Raw genomic sequence first — 12,563 nt, 5'->3', positions numbered from 1 at the left:
AATAAGACCATACCTGCGTTCCACCCTGAAGCTAGAGATTTCCGAAGGGGCTATTAGTTTGTTGTTTTGGATTTCGCACAATGACTGCAAAGAACTTTCGCACAATGACTGCAAAGAACATGTTGTTATTTTTCTCCAATCAGTGTGAGTCATACAGGCCAATCGTTGGTCGGTTGAGATGCGAGAGTAGTTCTTCACGAATTGGGGACTGGAAATTAGGGTTTTCCATGATTTGCAGACGCACCTGAATCGCAGAAGGGGCCTCACCGGAACCCTAGAAAGAACCTCGGAAATCATCTCCTCCGGTAAAACCAGCAAACGACGTCGTGAAGATGGTTGCCTCTGCCTCCTCTTCATCATGGTTTCCTTTGCTCGCTCGCTCGCTTCAACCTGTGTCTGTGTCTTCTCTTCGATGCTGTTTGTTTTAACCTAGCTTCAATCGCATACAATATACAATGAGAAAGAGGATCTACAAGCAAGAAAATTATACATATATGTTTCTCTTTACACATATATAATATCTTCACACTCACTTTCTCGATTCATACTAATAAAGTCTATTTCTTTTTTTTTTTTTGGGTAGAAAGTGTAGTCTATAAGATTTAGGGGGGAACTAAAAATATCATCCACACATCTATGCTCACTACTCATCTCTTTCATTTTTTCTAAAAATACTCCTCACAACACCACCATGAAAACAATTCTTTCGCCATCCCTTCTTCATCTCTTCCTCGTTAATTTTGATCATCTTCCTTACTGTTCTTCATCTCTATCGAAGCCCATCGGCGCTTCACCACCATCTTCGAAGAACATATTTCATTTGATGAAGGTCAGCTTCAAACTATATATATTATAACTTATAAAGTTGTGGTATATATTTATTGTGGCGTATAACATTCAGTGGCAGACCTTTGAGTAGACATAAAGGAGCCACGACTACCCCTAATAAACCTAATAATGATGATTGAGTTTTACTCCATAAATAGAGAAAAAAATTCACATGAAAAGACAATTTGTAATGCAAGTTTAATATGTAGTATCACTTAAAGGGAGTGAAGTGTAAGTTTTGAAAAAGTGGGGGAGATGAGTCTACGTAATTTAAGTTTCTCTTGAAAGTAGAGAGTGCATTTTTTTGCTGAGTTTAATTGTTTTTGTCATTTTCTTATTAATAATTTTTATTTTTAATTATATATTTGGAAATTAAATTTAATTCAAAATGATGTGGAAAAAGCCAAGTCAGCTCCAGCGTTTCACTCATCAAGCTCGTCGGAGCTCTGCCCTCCGGTGAGGACTAAATGCAAACATGCTGCAATCATGGTGCAATCATGGGGACGATAATCATAATATTTTCCGGCGAGGTGTGGCGTCTCCTTCCTTAAGTGACGAGTTCTCCCTAACTCCATCACTTAGGAGTGAGCACGCTACGTGAAATAGTGAACTTTTTTTTTTCGTTCTTCTCTTTTCTACTTAGGGTTTCCTCATTAGTTCGGGATCGCAAGAGTAAAGAGTACTCGAGCGTCTCCCTTAACATCCCCAGGCATTTCGACCTCCTAACTTAAGACTACGGAGAATAACGATATAAACCACACAAATCATACATAGCATGCATAGTTGGTGGACGGATCCACCGCATGAGTCTACAGATAAGAAGACAACACATAAAGAGGACACAGTGCCCTCAAACACATAGTCTGGTACAGGTAATCAAAATACAGAAACAGAAACATAAATCATCATCATCATCATCATCAGAAACTCGGACCATATGGCTTCATCCCCTCGGATCTTCCTCCTCCGGATCCTCCTCACTGACTCCCCCGCTGGCTGCTGGCACTGACCCTGGCTCTGCTGTCGGACCCTGCTCTGACTCCCTGACTTCGGACGCCTCGCCTCTCCGAAATCTGCGACGGTAAATCCTGGCATCTCGGGAGAATCTAGGGGATCTCACTCGCTTGCGGGCTGTGACCCGAAAGCAAGACAAGTTCCTCCGGGGTGGAGGAGATCCCATAGACTCCTGGGTCTGCAGAACTCTCTGATCTGGGGATCCCGGTGGGCTCACCACGGTGACTGGTACTGCTAGGATAGGCTCTCCGGTCTCCATAGGCTCGCCTGCATGTGGATATGGCATCTGTGGACTGCCTGGACTCCGCGGACCTACGTGCTCAGCGTGGGTCGGCAGGAAGAATGAGAACACCATCGGGAGTGTCACTGGGAAACCGATGTGTCTTGCTCCTGGATCCCTGCACCACAAAATTGTGAGTCCCTGATAAAAGCAGTATCCGGTAACTGGGTCAACATGCCAGCCAGCACGGGACGGGAAATCAGCGTGGATCGCGAGGACTGGAGGGAAGCTCATTGTCACACCTGTTATCTGCTTTTATAAAAATAAGTGCAAGGGTGAGTCATACGCGACTTGAACAATAATACAAATCAGATAAGATAAGCGTTAAAACATAAGCCAACATATCATTAGTCACACACATGTTAACAAACATAAGTAATAATGCAATATGGCTAAATCAACCTTATTCCTCCGTCCTTCAAATTGACTTCTCTCACTACTTCGTAGGAAATGGTGAGTTCATTGCCAACCTTTTTATTATTTTATTTATCATGTGATGAGTATAATTTAAGGGCCCGAAGCTATTGCTTCGTTATCTTCGGAAAGTCGTCTCGGGAACATGGACACTCCTTACAGTCCACTCTTTACCGGACATTGATCGCTCAGTAGCTCACAGACAGAAGTACACAACGCAACTCTTTGCCTTAAACATCATGCCAATCCCGACCTCAGGGGTCCTGCCGAGACAGACATGAGAGATGTACTGTGTGACGCCCGGGGCCGACGAGGGCGGGGAGTGATCGCCGGTGCAGTGAGGCACGGACAAGGAGCGGCTCCTGGCAGGCTTCTAGGCGGAGGGGCACATGAATGAACCGATCTCACACCCGAACAAGAGGTATTCCGAGACTATATAGGGATGGACTATACAGTTGAGGAGGGCATAAAAGATTTGATTGGTACTACTCATAACAACAAGTTGCAACTTCTTTTCGGGAGCCCAACTGATAAGAACTCCATGGTTAAGTGTGCTTGCCTTGGAGCAATATTATGATGGGTGACCTCCTGGGAAGTTTTCCCGGGAAGTGCGCGAGTGAGGACAAAGCGCACTGAAAAGACTTGTGTTGTTACCGTGAGGCCAGTCGTCAGATCGGGATGTTACATACTGCCGTGTAAATCCCGGGTCAATTCATCTCTGAACATTACCACCTTTGGCATCTCTGTATTCCCACTCTCTTAGTGGTAGTGATAGTACTTTCCTACTCCTTATTGCTCCTTAAGTGTATTTTCAAATATCAATCATCTCCCCCTTATACTTCCATTAAGTTTCTAATAAATTAGAAACAAGCATCTGCTGCCTTACTTAAAGTAAGTACACCATAATAATTATAGAGGTGGGATCTTTGATAAGATCAAGTAGTTCTAGGAATACAAGCGGGAGTTCTAATCCGCCGTTAATGGTTATGTACTTTTAATTGCTTAGAGAAAAGGGCTCACTTGCCTATATTACTATCATTATTCATTTTATTATTCTACCTATCCTACGGTTAATCCTAAGGTGTTATAGGTGGTTTAATTTTCAAAAGCAAGTATCAATAACAATTAAATCGGGGATTATCTTTTCCCTCTTCCGACTACCTCAGATGCTTAGCGTATCAGGAACAATCCTAATACCATGTCACTTATAATCCTAAGTACCACTATATCCCATAGTGTACTATCATCCCTTTCTACTGTGCATCACTTCAATCATGGATCACAGTCACAGCAATTCAGCACAATAATTCATCCAACATTCACTCTTCAAGCACAACATCCAATCATGCATCCAATAACATATAAGCAAGTAATAATATGCTTTCTACCGTAATAATGTTCAACTTATGAGTTGTGTACCAAGACAAGGTCTTGTATAACCCCCCTTACCTTTAACCTTTACCAATAGAGGATCGTGTGTGTCTGAGATAGCTCCCTCTGCATCATTGATTATGCTTGGGTCAAGATAAGCTAATCGAGGCATTAAATCGTTCGTTATTATTATTATTATTATTATTATTATTATTATTATTATTATTATTATTATTATTATTATTATTATTATTCCTTTTTGCTATCAAACTAGCGTCATTCTAACTTAGTGATCTCAACTAACTAGGGTGTAACCTATATTTTGCATGTCCATTAATCTGACCTAATTAGTTTTAAGTCACTAAATCATCCACTTAGGTTAATTACTAATTTAACAACAACTTAATCATCTAGTTATATTATGCAAACTAATTTCATTTTCTAATAGCTAATTCCTATAATTCTTTCCATGTTACCATTTCTGTCCTCATGTCCTATACATCCTCATAATCTGATTTCATTATTTCTAAGTCATTAATCTAATAATCTAACTTAAGCTAAAATATTTCTACTTAATTATTTCTAATTACTTAAGCCATATTATGTAAATTAATTCTATGACTAAGTTACAATTCTTAAGTCTTTACCTGGTTATTATCCTACTGGTTTCAGGTTCTATTAAGCTCATTTTACTGTTCTCAGCTTAAACTCAGGTTCAGAATCACTTATTTTAAGCACTTAATTCAAAGTCTACTTGCAAACTAAGAAATCTATAAACTGAGCCTAATGTTAACATCTAATAGTCTATTCCTATAGTTTTCTACCTTCTGAGTTCAATGGAATCATCAATTTCAACTTCTGGACACTCTAACAGTGCCAATTCACGATTTCAGGGGCTGCCTACAAGGTGAAATTGGGGCTTTCCTCTTCAGGGCTCTAACACTACAATTAACTATCCTAAAAGCTCCTATGACGTTCCAGAAGCATAAACTAATCCAGTTTGCAGGCCAATTCACTCTCAGAAGCTCAACCCGATAGCTTCTTCGAGCTCCAAAGACCTTGGATCGGTTCTCATTGATTCCTAACGATTCATGGCTCTAAACTAGTCTAAAGCTTCCTATCTATGTCTTAACATGCTCAGGGGATCAATTTGGATCGAAAACAAGCTAAAATTGGCGAGGTTCAGAAGCTACCTCGCCGGAAGTTGCAGAACTCGCCGGAGAAGACGATCGGAGGGTTGAAAAACGTGATCGCCGTGCTACTCCGAGTATTGGGGCTTGATCTACAGGTTGTGGGGAGTTGAATGGTACTCGTGGGTGTGGCTGAAGTGCTCGGTGATGAGAGAAAAGGCGCGTTACAGGTTGAGGGGTCGCCGGAGCTTCGCCGGAGATGGTGAAAGCTTCGTTTCTCGACCAAAACTTGACCACGAATAGTCAATCCTCTTCCTCTCCTCTCCAGGAACACAATGGGACAAGAATCAGGGTCTAACTCTCTCTGGTTTGAGAGATTCGAAGAGAAGAAGTTTCTGCTCCTCTCGGTTTTTCTCTTCTCTCAAGCTCTCTGGGCACTCTCTAAGGGTTTCAAGGGGATTAGTGTGATGCTGTGGTTGCGTGGAGTCGAATGGTACTCCTTATATAGGCTGAAAAGTGATTAAATATTTAATCCAAGCTTTAGCCTTTTCAAGGTTGCACCACCAATAGGTTTTCATGCATGGTCATTAACCTAGGGCTTCTCGTTGCGTGGGAGGAGTTTGGAAAGCTTCAGAAGCCATCAGAGGTGATGAAGGAAGGGTGTCAGGCTGATTGCATGCTTGAGTCAGCGGCACACAAATCCTAGGGTTCCGGCTGGTCGATTTCTTTATTATTTTCCATGTCGGGACAAAACTGATGCAATATTATACTGGTTCAAGTTTGTTAGTGCTAAATTAGAGTGTATTTCCCCTCTCAAGGTTCAATATCATCTCCTTAGAGTGGTCAAAGTATCACTCTTTTAGCTTGGTTCAGGTTTCAATCACTCTGAGACAATGCATTTATCATTGTCAAGAGATGTGATCAGATCATCTATTTAGCCTATCCTACCTCTATCTCAAGTTCATCCTCTTTTTGGGGTTATTGTGACCATGTCTTTGGTACTTTTATTGCCGGGTCGATTTAAAGTCGATTGACCGACGTCTCGGTTTACGTGCAAACAAGCAATATAGTAAAATATTCACACATACATGCATGCATACACACATATTATATATATATATTATATATATATATATATTATATAGTATAGTTAGATTGTTAGTGCGTCGTATCTCCTATGAGGTCGTTACCTGGTTGGTGGGATGTTACACGAGGGACCAAACGCAAACGATGCTAAAAAGACATGGACAAATTTGATGATTAACCCTATCTTTTAATATCTCCCCTTTTCCTCTTCTTCTTTTCTCCCCCACTAGAGTTGACTACCTCATTTTCTTGTCCTATTTTCCGGCAAAATTTTTACAGGTAGCCCCTTTTGGAGCTTAAAGACCAATGGTACTTCTAAAGGTTTTATGTTTGGGTGAATTTAATAAAATATTAACGACATACCAGAGCATACTTATGCTTTGTTTGGTTGATGGAGGTTTGGGTAGAGAGAGATGGAGAAGAGACAGTTAGGGGGAGGAATGATGAAGTATGTTTTTTTTTTATAGAAGGAGGAAGTATGTGTGTTTGGTAAGTGGGAAGAGAGAGTTAGAGGAGAGAAAAAATGGTGGGACCCACCACTTTTTTTGGTCTCTCCAAATTGGAGAAAGATGGGCTAGTTCATGATTTTTTTCATGATGTTACGCACTTTAATGGTGGCCTGGTGACGACCCGAAGTTTATTCTATCTTTGTCGAGTCTTTCTTGTTTCTTTCTTTTCCTTTTTGAGTCCTTTATTGAGTTTTAAGTGTAGTTGAGTCCCTTTTGAATTCGTAATTGCATATGCATTAGTTTAGGTGTTTTTAATCAATTTATTTGGTCTTTTTATTAGTTTAGTTAGAGAGTAATTCATGTGGTTAGTTTTGAGATGAAGTCTTTTGAATTCATGAGTGTTGATTGCACATTCGGGGTTTTATTTGCTGAATTGAACGAAGGGATGGTGAATTGTCATCATAAATGACATGTTCCCATGAGTTACATTGTTGTTTTGATAGTTTCTTGAGATTCTTTTCAGATTTGATAGGTTTTTTTATGGCTAATGATGATGGTTGAAAGCTAAGTTAAGAGCCATGATGATAGGAGAAGTAAGAGTTACAAAATTGAAGAAAACCCAGATGAGCTTCGCATGTGCGCCATGTATCCAACGCACATGCGTGGAGGTACTGTTGGGAAAACCTGATGGCGACGCATGTGCACCGCCTGATCCACGCACATGCGCCGCAGACTGACCTGATGCTGCGAATTGAGGATTTTGAGCGTTTTGCCCACGCATGTGTGTGGAGGAGGCCACACACATGTGTGGATTACCGCTGGAAACTCTATAAATAGTGATTTTGTTATTTCTTTTAGATATCTTGTAATTTTGGGAACAAAACTTAGAGTTTTAGTTCTTGGAGCTTGTGGGAGGCTTCTTGACACTCTTATTTCAGGATTTTGTTATTTTAATTTGAATTATGAATTCCCTAGCCATGCTTGGCTAGTTTACCTTTGTACCTTGGGGATTGTGGATCCTAGTTTAAGTTATGTTATGAACTTCTGAGTTTCTTATATGAATAAAGTTTCCTTTCTATGTATCTTTTCTCTATTTCAATACTCTCTTGAATGCATGCAAGTGTTTGGTTTTCTTCTTGCACAACGGTAGTTGGTAAGGATTAAGGGACTTGGGATTAGATTGATTTGTTTGCTATCACTTAGTTATAAGGGTGGGAACTTATTATGTTGGCCTGAGCATACAAGTTTCATTCTTGAATTGAATTGACTAGGTACTAAGGCATTAGGCTTAGCAACTGAAATTGAATGATTTACTTGATTAAGGTATTAACAAGTGAAGGTAAATGCTACATCACAATAGAAATGTTTCTAAGAGTTCATATATGAATTAGATTGTGAGTAACATAACTGAATTGGGTGAAACTTGACCCAGTGTGCTGTTTTCTCATAAGTTTTACAAGATTCGTGTTTATGCTTTTGTTACAATTGCTTTCATCACAACAAACTTTAAACTATATTTCTTTTTCTTTTCCATCCCAAACATTAATCTCCAAGATCAAATCAACAAACAACTATATTTGTGGTTCCAATCTTTTGTATTACTTCGATCAATCCGTACAATTGCGGAATTGCTATCACCTAGGACCCCCGCTATCACATCAGACTGCTAGAAAAGTGTTTAATATTACATATTAATTTTTGTTTTCACAAATGCACTCCAGTAATTGCCTTCTGACCATCAGAAATTGTTTTATATTAGAAATATTCATTTTTAAATACAAAAAGTAAAACTCTATCACCTTCATCTCTCTTCTCTTTTTATCATACCAAACAAACTCTAAATATACTCTATTTTTCACCTATTTCTCTCGACTCAATTTTCTCTTATCTACTCTCTCTCTCTTCTCTACCAAACACGCCCTTAAGCATCTCTACCAAGGTAAAAAAAGAGAGTTGCAGTTAGAATATTCTGGAGGTTTGGAGCTCTCAATCGGTAATATTTTCTTTTTCATTTTTAATTTTTTAAAATGTTTTAAGTGTTTTAGGGATGAAGCAAGTTTGTAATGTATTTCACATTTGTGGCATTCTTTTGTTATGTATATTCTTAATTTATAAGAGTGACTTGAGTTTAACCCGTAATTTATTGTTTTACTGAAAGATATAATTTACACTTGGATTTCCAACGATCTCTTTCTCAAGTTTTAATTATCACATAGGACACTTCACACTTATTAAAGATGTGATGAATAAATATATATACAACAAATAATAATTATAAATAAATTTATTATTCAATTGTTTGATAGATAAAAATAACATTTTATTAAACTTAAATTATTCCCATGATTTTGCTCCAAGATATTCTGTTTCTGGATATTCTTTTAATTCCAAAGATTTGTTTCTGAAAACAAATTATTGTTGGCAACCATATTCATTATATTGGGACCCACGTTATCTCAATCAGCTTCAAGGAAAAGGGATATGTTTGCCTCCTCCAACACATCAAAATGCGTTTACATCCAACCTGGGAATGGCTTGTTTGGCTCAACCTTTATTTGCAATTTCTGAGTATGCAACAGGTTCACGTTTGTGTGACCAAGCGTTACTTATAGACACAATTTCCTCCCCTCCCGCACGTGATCCAAAAATCCCCGAGGTGGTGCGTCAGCAACAATCTTTGCCTCCAACGAACGACAAAGCCGATGTTCTGACATCGCCAGTTGCGTTGTCTACTCCACAAACAAATTCTTCCACGAAAAGCTCTCAACGGGGACGTCCGAAGGGTAGTAAGAACAAACCAACACCCTTGCCTGTTGATTTCTTGGAACCAGTTCCGGGAGAATATGGAGTAACGACTCTTGCACAAAGAGTGTGGTTGTTAGGGAAACAATTGGGTTTGAAACCAAGAGGGTCTGAAGCGTTGATGCTTAGAGGATTAGAGGCACAAATTCGGGAAAATCATCCGCATCTCAATTGACATGCTTGGTCCTTGGGTCATTTGGAATCTTCGTGGGTTGGGAGGTTTAACTAAAAGGCAGTGATGAAGGCTAAGTTGAAGTGGAAACTAGATTTTTTGTTGTTATGTGAGGCAAGCTTAAATGAGCAGCAACGACGTTTTGAAGAGTCATGGAATCAAGATTTGCAGCTGAGTTATGTTGAGGTGTTTCTAATTCATGCAGGAGTTCGCTGTTATGTTTTTGGGGGTCATGTTTTTTTTTTGCTGATTGAGTGCATACTGTTTTGTGTTGCTAATTGGTGATTTTAGTCTGAAGGTTGCATAATTATATCTGGTGTTACTGTGTGGGATATCTCAATTTAGGTGATCCTCTGAAATTGATTTTGTGCGCATCAAGGATGGCTGATTTCATGATTTTTTTGGGTGGTAGGTCTCTTATGAATACATGGCTGCAGGTCTATTGTTGAATTTAGGGAGCCTTTTTGTTGATGCTTCTTTGCTGGTTGTTGTTGCTGTGTTTTTGCCTGCTATTAGTTACTGCTGCAGGAGCTGCTGCTATTAATTGCATGTGTGGGTTGCTAATGATATTTGTTGTTCTTGGTGCTGATTGCTGCTGGCTAGCTGTTATTCACTGCTGCTGTTGCTGGTTGATTTTAAGTGTTGTTGCTGATGCGGTCGTTTGCTGCCTGTGCTGTGCTGTTGCTGTGTGCTGTTGGCTGCGAAAATTGAAGGGTGCAGTTGCTGTTGTTGCTGTTTACTACAAGGGCTGCTATTGTTACGGAAATTGTTGTTGTTTCTGATGCTGGAGGTGTTGTTTTGGACTAGAAAATTTTGGAGAGCTCATGTTTAGATGTAAAAGGGCCTAAGTTTGTCTTTTTGTATAAGGGTAACAGAATTGGCAATTTTAAAGAAGTGGTTCTCTTTTTCCTTGCTAAAAAAAAATTATTAATTAAAAAAGGCACGAGGGGTGCGCACCCAAAAAACAAAAAAAGACTGCAACTATAAATATAAGCAAACAAAGAAAACAGAAGAAACATGATACCTAACATACCCTAAAAAATGAAGACGATACTACAACTAGAGAGGAGAAAACATACCTGTGAGGCCACCACCAGGGAGCACCACATGAAAGTATGAACCAAGAAAAAACCACCGTCGCACAACGCCACACCAGCTACGCAAACAACCAACCGAGCCCCCCGCCAACAACAACCGTACAAACAACAACCAGACACACCACCCAACCTCCCACGATGCCATCCTAACCAAACTAACACATCGCTCGAAGACACATTGTTGGATTGAGCTGTCACCCTCACCCTACCAGACAGCCACAACCAGGCTATTAGCTGAGCATCAAACACTGTCTCCTCATGCATAGTGTCATCTATAAAAATAACCAAAATTCGACGTAACCAAAGAGACCAAGCCACTGTGAACCAAATAACATGAAACACTACATTCTGTTTAGAGTTTAGAGTGAAGTGGACGTGCTACAACAGATGACTTCTATAACCCTCGGAAGCGTTGTACTCAAACCAAACCCCCAATGGCATCTTGCCCACACTTTTGCAGCAACTGGACACAACACCAGAAGGTGATCAATCTTCTCTTCCACCTATAAACAAAAAGTACAACAAGCACCATTACCTAAATAAATTACCTTCCTCTTCACCAATTTGCTCTAATTGGCAAATGACTTTCTCAGAGTTTGATCTTGTGACATTACCCTTACAAGTTGTTTGATTGATTGGAATAATTTTTTGTTGAATTTAAATTATTAGTGACGTAAAAAATAAATATATATAAAAATAATAATAATAATGGACATTTATTATACAATTGCTTAATAGATGAAAAAAAGCATTTTAATAAATTTAAATTATTAATGAAGTAATATATATATATATATATTATTCATCATTATCTTATTTTTACTGGATTGATTAGCTTTAAATCATACAAATGTTATTAGATAATAATTTTTTTGTCATCAATTGATAACAAGTTAAGGAAAAAAGTTTGGGTAATATGATTGCAGAAGATTTGAAAAACATGGTTATAATATTGACGACAACTTTTGGTGATTTCTGATCCAATGTAATATGTACTTATATGAGAATGTTGCTATTATGATTTCTTTTTATTTTAATAAAGTTGTACTTAAAAAAAGATTTTGGTGATACGCTAATACACTCATATTCAGTGGAATATATGTATAGAAGAGACATAAATGAAATATAAGATCAATAGTGGGCTTGAAAAAGAAAATAAAATAGAAGAAACAGTGGAGGACGAACAATGGAGAGATAATTTAAAACACAGTCATCTGAAAACTTAATGCAATACTCCAGGATAGTATGTTAGATGGTAAATGATATGATCGCTAATTATTCTTTAGTATTGTTTATTTCGTTATTTTGGCTAATCTACGAAAAAAATTCCACAATTAATCTAAATAATATTTTTAAGTAAAAGAAACAATATTATTAATATCATGAAAGAAGGATATTGTTAACAACCGTCTCAGGTAAAGTAAGCATATATATGACAAGAGTAACTAGCCAAACTATAGCACCTAGAAAGAGAGTTGAAGCATAAGAAACTAGGTATGTTGTACAAGACAAACCAACAACCTAAGGGCATCAGAAGATTGTCTTAGAAGGATCCAGAGGGTCCTCCATACCCTCCCATGCTATTCGAACCAAACAATATATGAGCTTGCATTATGGGCCCTTGAAAAAATATTTCTTGAAACATTCGAGGAGGCGGTGGAGGTGGGTGATTGAAAGGGATAATGGCGTTGGCAAGACCACCAGAAACATCAAAAAATTGATGTGTTGGTTGGTTAGTAGCAGCAACAACGGAACCATGGCTGGTGACATTATTCTTGAGCTTATGCAGCGCCTCCTTGAATTTCATAAGCGGAGATATGCCCATCTCCTCAACCTGACAAGCCCACCCAAACTGGCCAAAGGCTGCCTTGAGTAGGCAACTCAGCTGTTCATCTTGCTTCTTTCCATCTTCCAGACGAT

General features: G+C 38.8%; 1 long non-coding RNA gene across 1 annotated transcript; it reads left to right on the top strand.

Annotated features, from left to right (window-relative positions):
- Positions 1-9,052: 9,052 nt before the first annotated feature.
- LOC130749613 (uncharacterized) lies at positions 9,053-10,455 on the top strand. The gene is made up of 2 exons (XR_009023002.1): positions 9,053-9,954; positions 10,150-10,455. It is a non-coding gene; the product is annotated as an uncharacterized LOC130749613 (long non-coding RNA).
- The last annotated feature ends 2,108 nt before the right edge of the window (positions 10,456-12,563 follow it).

This window comes from Lotus japonicus, chromosome 3, assembly GCF_012489685.1.
Source record: "Lotus japonicus ecotype B-129 chromosome 3, LjGifu_v1.2".
In the NCBI taxonomy this organism is placed as follows: domain Eukaryota; kingdom Viridiplantae; phylum Streptophyta; class Magnoliopsida; order Fabales; family Fabaceae; genus Lotus; species Lotus japonicus.
The sequence above is the reverse complement of the archived record's forward strand: the minus strand, read 5'-3'. Positions and strand labels throughout refer to the sequence as shown.